The sequence below is a fragment of the Mus caroli genome, unplaced genomic scaffold (assembly GCF_978045245.1).
Source record: "Mus caroli unplaced genomic scaffold, Mus_caroli_1 scaffold_2, whole genome shotgun sequence".
NCBI lineage: Eukaryota > Metazoa > Chordata > Mammalia > Rodentia > Muridae > Mus > Mus caroli.
The window spans coordinates 87991943-88000305 of NW_028227257.1; the positions used below are offsets into that span (position 1 = coordinate 87991943).

Genomic DNA, 8363 nt, shown 5'->3' on the forward strand with positions numbered 1-8363 from the left:
CCCCACCAGGTGCAGGCCTTATCAAAGTGTCCCTCAAGCTCCTAAACAGAGGACCACTTGAGGACCACTTTGACACAGGCATGACTCACTTCATCAAAACCACCCACACTCAAGCACCACTCCTAGGGATTCTGTCCAAGCCTTGTCTGTCTTCCTCAGAGTCTCTCTGAACATCCAAGCTGCCAGGCCACCAAGCACTCTCACAACTCTGAAGAGCACCACAAGTGATGGTTAATACCCTAATTTGTTAATCCCAAAGATAGACCATTGACCCAAAACATCATATCAAAAGCTAATCATATCAAAAGTTAATTAAAGCAAGCCTTTTTATTCATGTAACATGGGCTGCCTCCCTTAAGGTGGGGTTCCAGAAGTCAGCATTGGACATAAGGAAGATAAGGCTTTTCTAGCTCAGGGGTAGGCGGTTTCCAAACGAGAATTAGGTGGGCAAGATAGGAGGTGTTACAGGAGCAGAACAGTACCATAACAAGTTAGTCCTTCCTGAAACAAAGTCATAGTTGCAAGGTGGGTACAACAAGGTAGTCAGAGTCATAAACCAGGTAGTCATAGACATAACCAGGTAGTCATAGTCAAACTAGGTGTCATAACCAGGTAGTCATAGTCGTAAACAGGTAGCCATAGTCATAAAGAGGTAGTCATAGTCATAACCAGGTAGAGTCAAATCACATAGAGTCATAACCAGGTAGTCAGAGTCATAACCAGGTAGTCAAGAGTCATACCAAGGAGTCATAGTTGTGTTTGCTCTCTATGACGGGTAAGAAGGAGCAATATAGAGATGGGCCTAAGACAGGCACGGTCACCTAACCACTCTATTCCCTAGACAGGATCATGGAAAACAAGTAAATTCTGTCCAGCTCATCTTTAATAGACAAAAAATGGGGAATTGTACCCTTCTTCCCAGCCTTGAGTAGGCTAAACAAACCCCTGATGGTTTTACAACCTGGCTGGAGCCCATGCCTGGCCTAACCAAATTCACAATTCCTACCAGAGCTTTGAGGAGATGACTGCTGGCTGAGTTTGCTTTGCAACTCGATTTAGCTAAAACAAAGGATGGGTCTGTGTGTTTCCCCTATGTAAACACAGAGCTAAAAATTAAACTTTGAGCCAGGCATGGTGGCACACGCCTTTAATCCCAGTACTCAGGAGGCAAAGGCAGATGAATTTCTGAGTTTGAAGCCAGCCTGGTCTACAGAGTGAGTTCCAGGACAGCCAGGGCAACACAGAGAAACCCTGTCTCGAAAAACAAAATAACAACAAAAAAATTAATCTTTGAGCCTTGATCAGAAACCTTTGTCTTGGCTTCATCCTTCTCCTGCCCGCCCATCCTTTTTAATTCCCAGCCTCCCTTTTAGGTGTACCCAGTTCATTTATGGCTGCTGGACAGTTACACATAGTCATAAAGCAGTCATAGTCATAACAAGGTAATCAGAGTCATAACCAGGTAGTCATAGAGTCATAACCAGGGAGTCATAGATGGTCATATAACCTTTTGAAACAAAGGTAGTGTTGCAAAATGGTTATAAATAACTTTTGAAATAAAGACATAATTGCCATTCCTGGGACAAGCATTACAGAACCATTTTTAGTTAAAATTATAGGTGAGGCATAGACCAATCTGTGAGAAACTGAGGTTTTAATCAAACTAGGAATGAACCTAGTTTGTCTTTACTATAAGATAGCTTTAAGCCTAAAACAGAGGCAGGCTGATTCTTCCTATTCTCCTAGCAAGTAATGCCAAATATCAGATCAGGAAAATCAGCCATTATTAGGAAGAATTAGCTAATTATTTTCATTTTATTCTCTACTTTCCCCCTCCATACCCTTTTCCCTCCACCTCCACCCTACCTTAGCCCCTTCCACTTTCCCAAGCTCAGTCCAGAGCTGGAGGAGATGAGGCAGTCAACCTAAACTTCCTTCTGATTTGTGCAAGCAAATGTCAAACACCTAGACAAAGCTGAAAGGAACCAAGTATGAGTCACTTCTCCTTCACTCCTTGCTCCTACAGGCTCAAGAAACCCACCAGGCTTCCAGCTTTAAAAGTAGTAATTGAAGCTATTAGGCACTAAAGAGACAAAGAGCATGCCCTTTCTGTCTCAGAAGGTTTGTTAGCCATCAGAAAGCAGAGAGTCAAAGAGTGGCAAAAGTAACTAAGAAGAGTCTTCCTTGTTCTGTCTAGGAAAACTTCCACAGGACCTGGAGGGAGGCACAGTGGCTTTCCAGGCAGGCAAGATGAGGAAAAGCTTCCTAGGCAGAAGTACAAAGATACAAGATAAAATAACCAAGCTGCAAACTGAGAAGATTGGAGAGTAAGGGCCAGAAGGCTGGTTGGGAAGTTGGCAACCCCCTGAGGATGGGGCTGCTGGTGAAAGAAAACAAAAGAAGAAAATAAAAGCCCAAGAAAGCCCTGAACAGAAAAGATCCCAGGTATGGTCTGTTCCCAGGAAGAGTCCTGGAACCAAGTGTCTGGAACACAAGACATGAAAATGAGATCAAGGGTCCATGGTCAAGATATTAGTATAGTGGAATAAAAAATGAAGAAAGCTGCTAGCCGGTTAGTTCCTGGAAGCAGCAGCGCCAAGCACCACCTGTGCATGGCTGGAGGTAAGCATGTGGTGGTCAGGTGACCACAGAACAATGATGGAGTAAGGCACCTTCGAAAGGCAACAAGCCGGGGGCGGGGGTGGGGTGGGGTGCAGATCCCAGAGGTTCAAGAAGACATCCCTGGAGACCTGGTCGGTGGAAGCCTTGATCACCCCAAATGGGGAATTTCATAAAGTGTCTGAAGACCCAGCAGAGAAACCCCACAAAACTCATCCAAAAGACTCCCACCTTTGCTGCTTCATCTCAGGAAAGTACAAACAGGAGAAAAGTGGCTCCCCTAGGGCCAGGGGCCTTCTCCCAGGGACAGCACAGAAACTCTCCCAGTCCAAGTACAGCAGGTGCAACGCAGAGCTTATTGAAGCCAGCAAGAGGCTTCAGGCAGCCAGACTCAGATGCAGAAACAGTGCCTTGAGAATGAGGAAGTGTGTAACTGGTGACCTTAGAACTAAGCCTTGAGGAGCAAGTCTCTGGGTCACATGTGGAAGTGTCAGCTATGTAGATGCTTTGAAAGCCAAAGCAGGTCAGGCCCAAGTGACCTTTCTTAGCTCAAAGGGATGAAATAGCATCTAGATCCAAAGGATGCTGGACCTAAGGATTCTGAGGTTGTCCTCATTGCCAGTATCAATCCTTCCTTTAAGATGGGTGTGCAAGGCCTGATTACAAGACACTAACATTACACCTGATTACAAGGTCACTAACATCGCATGAAATTTCCCACTCATCTTAGGTGGGGATGAGGACCCTTTCAACACAAGTGCCAGGTAAGTTGAGGCCTCTCAAAAGCTACCTTTCTCCAAGTTTTGACCACAAGTTAAGCCCGAGAATCCAAGCACTGCCTGACTCTCACAGCTCCAGTTACCGAGCATCTAAAACCTCAGCTGGCAAAGACCATCCTCTTTTGCGTAACAGGAGTGTCTCTATCTTTACTATGAAGAAGCATGCTCAGAGACATGAAATGACTGTCCAGGGATACATCACAGCCCTCAGCATCCCACCTCAGACCTGACCAGTTCTCCAGTTAATAGATACCTTCGATGGACTCTGTCTAGCTCAGTGATCCAAAACTGTATTCTGAGTGAAATACAGTCTGTTTCAAATTGCCTAGAATTTTGCCCAACCAAAAAAAGAAGAAAAAAAAAGAGCTGCTCTTGGATAGCCACCAGATGCCAAAAGATTGTCCACACTTTCCAACCAACTTAACCTTCTTCCTCTTATGCTTATTCTTCTTAGGAGTGGTATAAAACTTCTTCCTTTTCCTACCACCACGAAGTCTCAACACAAGATGAAAGGTAGACTTCTCTGCCTCACTTTAGAAGATACCCCATTGTGAAACCAAGTCTTTGCTCCCATGTCACGTCCAGTGTCGTCTACCAACTGGACTTGATAGATTCTGAGAACCCCCTTCTCCTCTCCCTCTGCCACCACTGCTGGCTGCGTCTCTGGCTACAAAGGAAGGAAGGTTGCCTGGCCCTTCCTGGTATCTCCCTGACCAAGAAGCCTCCCTACACAGCCCCTTCTGGCAGGTCATTAGTCTCCTCTTATCCTGAGGTGCCCAGTTTGTTCTCCTGACAATGATTTTCTCTCAAGAGTTAACTCTATCACCCTGGCAGTGGAGAAAAGACTGTGATCCAAGTAGCAAGAATTAGACTGAAGTTAGAAACGTGAATCATCACCTTTAACCCCAAAAGAAATCTGTAGGGGGACTGTCCGACAAATCTCCTCAAGCCTCTATTCTCAGGACCCCAGTTTGCCAAAACTAGTTGAGCGCTCTCTCTCTCTCTCTCTCTCTCTCTGAGTTCCTTCTTTTTATTAACTCATACACAGCTACTTGTCTTCTGGTTTGTTGAAGCAGAAAGTCAGACAACACTTGCCACAGCAATGCCTGTCAAAGTGGCTTCCCATGAAAACTCCAGCACCACATTCATCAGAAGGCCACTCTAGACGAAGTTGGCTAATTTTGTCATTTTCATCCACCTTATAGTATTTCAGCACAGCCAACTTAACCTTCTTCCTCATATGCTTATTTTTCTTGGGAGTGGTGTAAAATTTCTCCCTTTTCCTACCACCACGAAGTCTCAACACAAGATGAAGGGTAGACTCCTTTTGAATGTTGTAGTCAAAGTATGGCCATCTTTCAGCTGCTTGCCAGCACAGATCAACCTCTGCTGATCAGGAGGAATTCCTTTCTTATTCTGGATCTTGGCCTTTACATTTTCTATAGTGTCTGAGGGTTCAACCTCAAGCTCACGGGTCTGTGAGGCTGTGGGTATAGGAGAAGTGTGGGAAAGGGAAAGAGTGCCTGCGTCCGGCCAGAGTTCCTGTGCTCTGGGCAGGCAGACATGAAGGACTGCCAGGCGCTTTCCACTGGGCCCCGGGTGGACATCTGGCTGTGTGAAGCCACTGACCCCACTCGGCAGGGAGTGGCCAAGGGGCAGCCCCCTCCCCCCCCCCCGTACCAGGTTCTCAGTCTCCAGCATTCCACGCTGGATACAGCAGAGGAGATGAGAAACAGAATAGGGGCCCCGGAGCAGCACCAGGCCCCGGAGATACGGAAAGAGAGGGCAGGGGGAGAAGGTTCCCACACAGGCGAGAGTCTTTAGTCTGGTCCTTGATGAACAGAGACCATCTATGGTTTTAGAGTTTTATTGTAGAAAGGCAGGGGGAAAGAGAGAAAGTAGAGAGAGAGAGACCAGCCACAGCCAAGAGAGAAGGGGAAAAAGGGAGAGAGAGAAGAAAGGCTAGAGAGTAAAAAAACTTAGAGTAAGAGGTTAGAGAGCAAGGGGGGAGAGAGAGCGAGGTGGGGCCAAGCAGCCCCTCTTATAGTGGGATTGTTATCTTGCTGTTGCTAGGTAACTGGGAGGAGTCTAGCCTGAAGGTCAGAAGCTTGGGGGCATTGTGTATGTGATTACTAGCCACAGCTTCTCCTGTAGGGGCTGTGAGGGCAGTAACTTTGACAGGAGCCAGGGGTCCAGGAGACATGAAGGAACACCTTCTGTCCCATGTAGGTGAAAATTATCACCTCCGGTTCCACCGGATTTCAGACCTCAACTTGATTGGAGGCCAGGCTGTCTGTGTATAGTCCATTGCCCCACAAGGGTCTTCACAAAAATCTGCACTGTGGCAGTGGCTTCACCTGCATTTGAAAATAGACAATTAGACCCAACGACACACGTGAGAACAACATGTAGGGCCACTAGCCACAGTGGGGCCACAGAGCACACACTTGAGCCCTCTCATTAGAACTGAACTGAATGCTCCGAGTAGCCAGGCTTCCCTTGAAGAATGAGCTACAGCTACCTAACCAAACAGTACTCCTACTTCACCCCCAAATGCTTTGCATCTGTTGATCGGGGGCCTCTCCCTCAGACCCACAGAGCCTTGAATTCCTTGTCTGTCCACTGACAATAATCATCTCAGCCCCGCTTTTTAGATTATTCTCAAGGTCCACTGAGAGCTCAGACATAAAAGTGCTTTGATATCAGGAGAAAACTGGAGGAGGAAAAAAAAGTAGTGTATAAAAATCTGTGAGTTTTCACCAGGTCTTAGGGTGCTCGCTTTCCAGTCCAAACAGGTAGCATTTCGACCTGGACCATTAAACATTAGTTGTGCCTTCAGGAAGATGTGCAGCGGGTTGGGGCACTAGAGTTCCAGACTGCATGCTTAGATAGTGGAGCGGTTCCATGCAAACAGAGCCAGGTCAGTCCTCTGTGCTACTACAATAATGAGTAGCAGGACTCAAAGGAAAATGGTCACTGAGGGTAAAGATTTTCAGCCCTAGCTGGGCCTCTTAGTTATACAACTTCTTTGAGCCTCTATTTCCTCATGTGTAAAATGGGGACAGGCCCTCTAATTCACAGTAGGGTTGCAGATTTGTAAGAGCTATGTTTCATAACTTTTGGAAAGCTCCTGGTAACTGTTCTCATTAGTAATAATAATAATCCCCCCATGCCACCACTTTATCCCTGAAGCTAAGGAGGCAGCATACAATGCTTCTTAATGAGAAACGCACCATCCACCTTACAACAGGCAGCAGTGGGCCCTCAGCGAGCTCACTGGGCATGAAATTGAGAGAGAACAGCTACTTGTCTACTTGCACGCTAATGAGGCTCTCAGTTAGGGGAAAAGGATGTCTGTGGTGTTTTGTGCTGGTGATGGAAAGGCCAGGTAAGGGGAGGAGGCAGGGATAGGAGCAGTGTCAGGCAAGCTGATACCCCACCTAAAAAGCCAACATCTTCTGCCTAGTGGTGCACCAGACTTTAGAGAGCAAAAAATGGCCTCTGAGCCTATGGAACCCATCTTTCCAGCCCAAGACCTTAAGCACAGTAACTCAGATGTAGTCTTTTCTCAAAAGAGCAATATCACAGAAACAAATTCCAGGTTTAGGATATTGAGGCCTGACTGAATTAAACCCCTAAAAACAGCCCCCACAACCTGCAGTGTCTTCACTGCCTCTTCCCACCCCTCTTCAATAGGATATCTAGGAATCAATAGATAATGTTACAACACACCAGAAGTGGCTTTCTGGGGGAAACATCACAGTGGAAGAAAGTAGAAGGGAGGGATGAAATGTATTCCATTGACAGGAAGAAACTAGGGTGAATAGGACATGTGTCCTAGTGGAAAAAAATCTCTGCTTGGAAATGGGAGACAGAATCCAAATACCTCTGAAGTCCAGGGGCTTCAGTCATGATAGGCAGTAGGATCTTTGATAGGTGTGAGCCTGTAGAATCACACACACACACACATCTCAGAAGGCACAGGTATCTCATTGTCTCCTAGGTGAACATGACAGGACTTCAAGCCACTGCCTACCTTCTCCTCCAACTCTTCTGTAAACATTTATCCTTATATTTCGATACCTTGGCCCCTGAGATGTTAACTTATGGTACAGGCTCTCCCTGGTGTTCCAGCCTTTTCATTTTATCCATGAATTTTCCACTTTTTGCTTGAATAAGACAAAGCCTTGAGAGTTACATGAGCACACACACACACACACATGACCTTTGTTTGTATTTAAAGCATAAATGCCCATGTTGGACAGCTCAGTGCTGTTATCAAGAATCCGAAACTTTTCATCAGTTTACCCTGATTTTCAGTTTGGAGTTAGAGGTCAGAGACCTCTCTCTCTCTCTCTCTGTCTCTCTCACCTGACACTGCTGTGTTTAACCAGAGTGACATGAGTCCAAAGAACCAGCCCAGCAAACACAGAGTCATTATGCCAGGAGCAGCTGCCCAAGAGTGGAGAAGCTGCCTGAGGTCAGCAGACAACTGAGAGAATACGGCATGAAGAGGTAATCAGGGTGTCATCTGAAGAGGCAAGTCTGGAACTTGAACCAGCAGAGTTCAAGCAAGCAACAACGAAGTTATAAGCAGCTCTTTCTCCCAAGCACCCACACCAGCAACTGTGCAAGCCATGGAGACTATGCACTCAGAAGTCTTTCAAGAGGTTAGAGCCAAACGCACCTTGACAGAGAGAAGATCTCTGCTGAACAGATGAAGATGCTGAACGGAAAGCTCGATGCCATCTGCATCGTGTGGAAGAGACCAAGGAAAGTGTCTGCACTGACGCTTTCAATGACTGTTGGCACAAAGGGCCCTCAAGCCAGCACCCACGCCAGCTTAGTCAAAGTCTGCTGAGCTGGTGCAGTCCATTCCATCTGCAGAACCTAGTGGCCAGACTGACTTCTGTAGCCAGTTTGGAGTTAAAAGAAGGCCAGTCGCTAAGGTTTTGACCATATCAA

The 8363-nt window shown here is 46.4% G+C and overlaps 1 pseudogene; it reads right to left on the reverse strand.

The window, feature by feature from the left end:
* Positions 1-4446: 4446 nt before the first annotated feature.
* On the reverse strand, positions 4447-8153 carry LOC147005868 (ubiquitin-ribosomal protein eS31 fusion protein-like; annotated as a pseudogene).
* Positions 8154-8363: the final 210 nt, after the last annotated feature.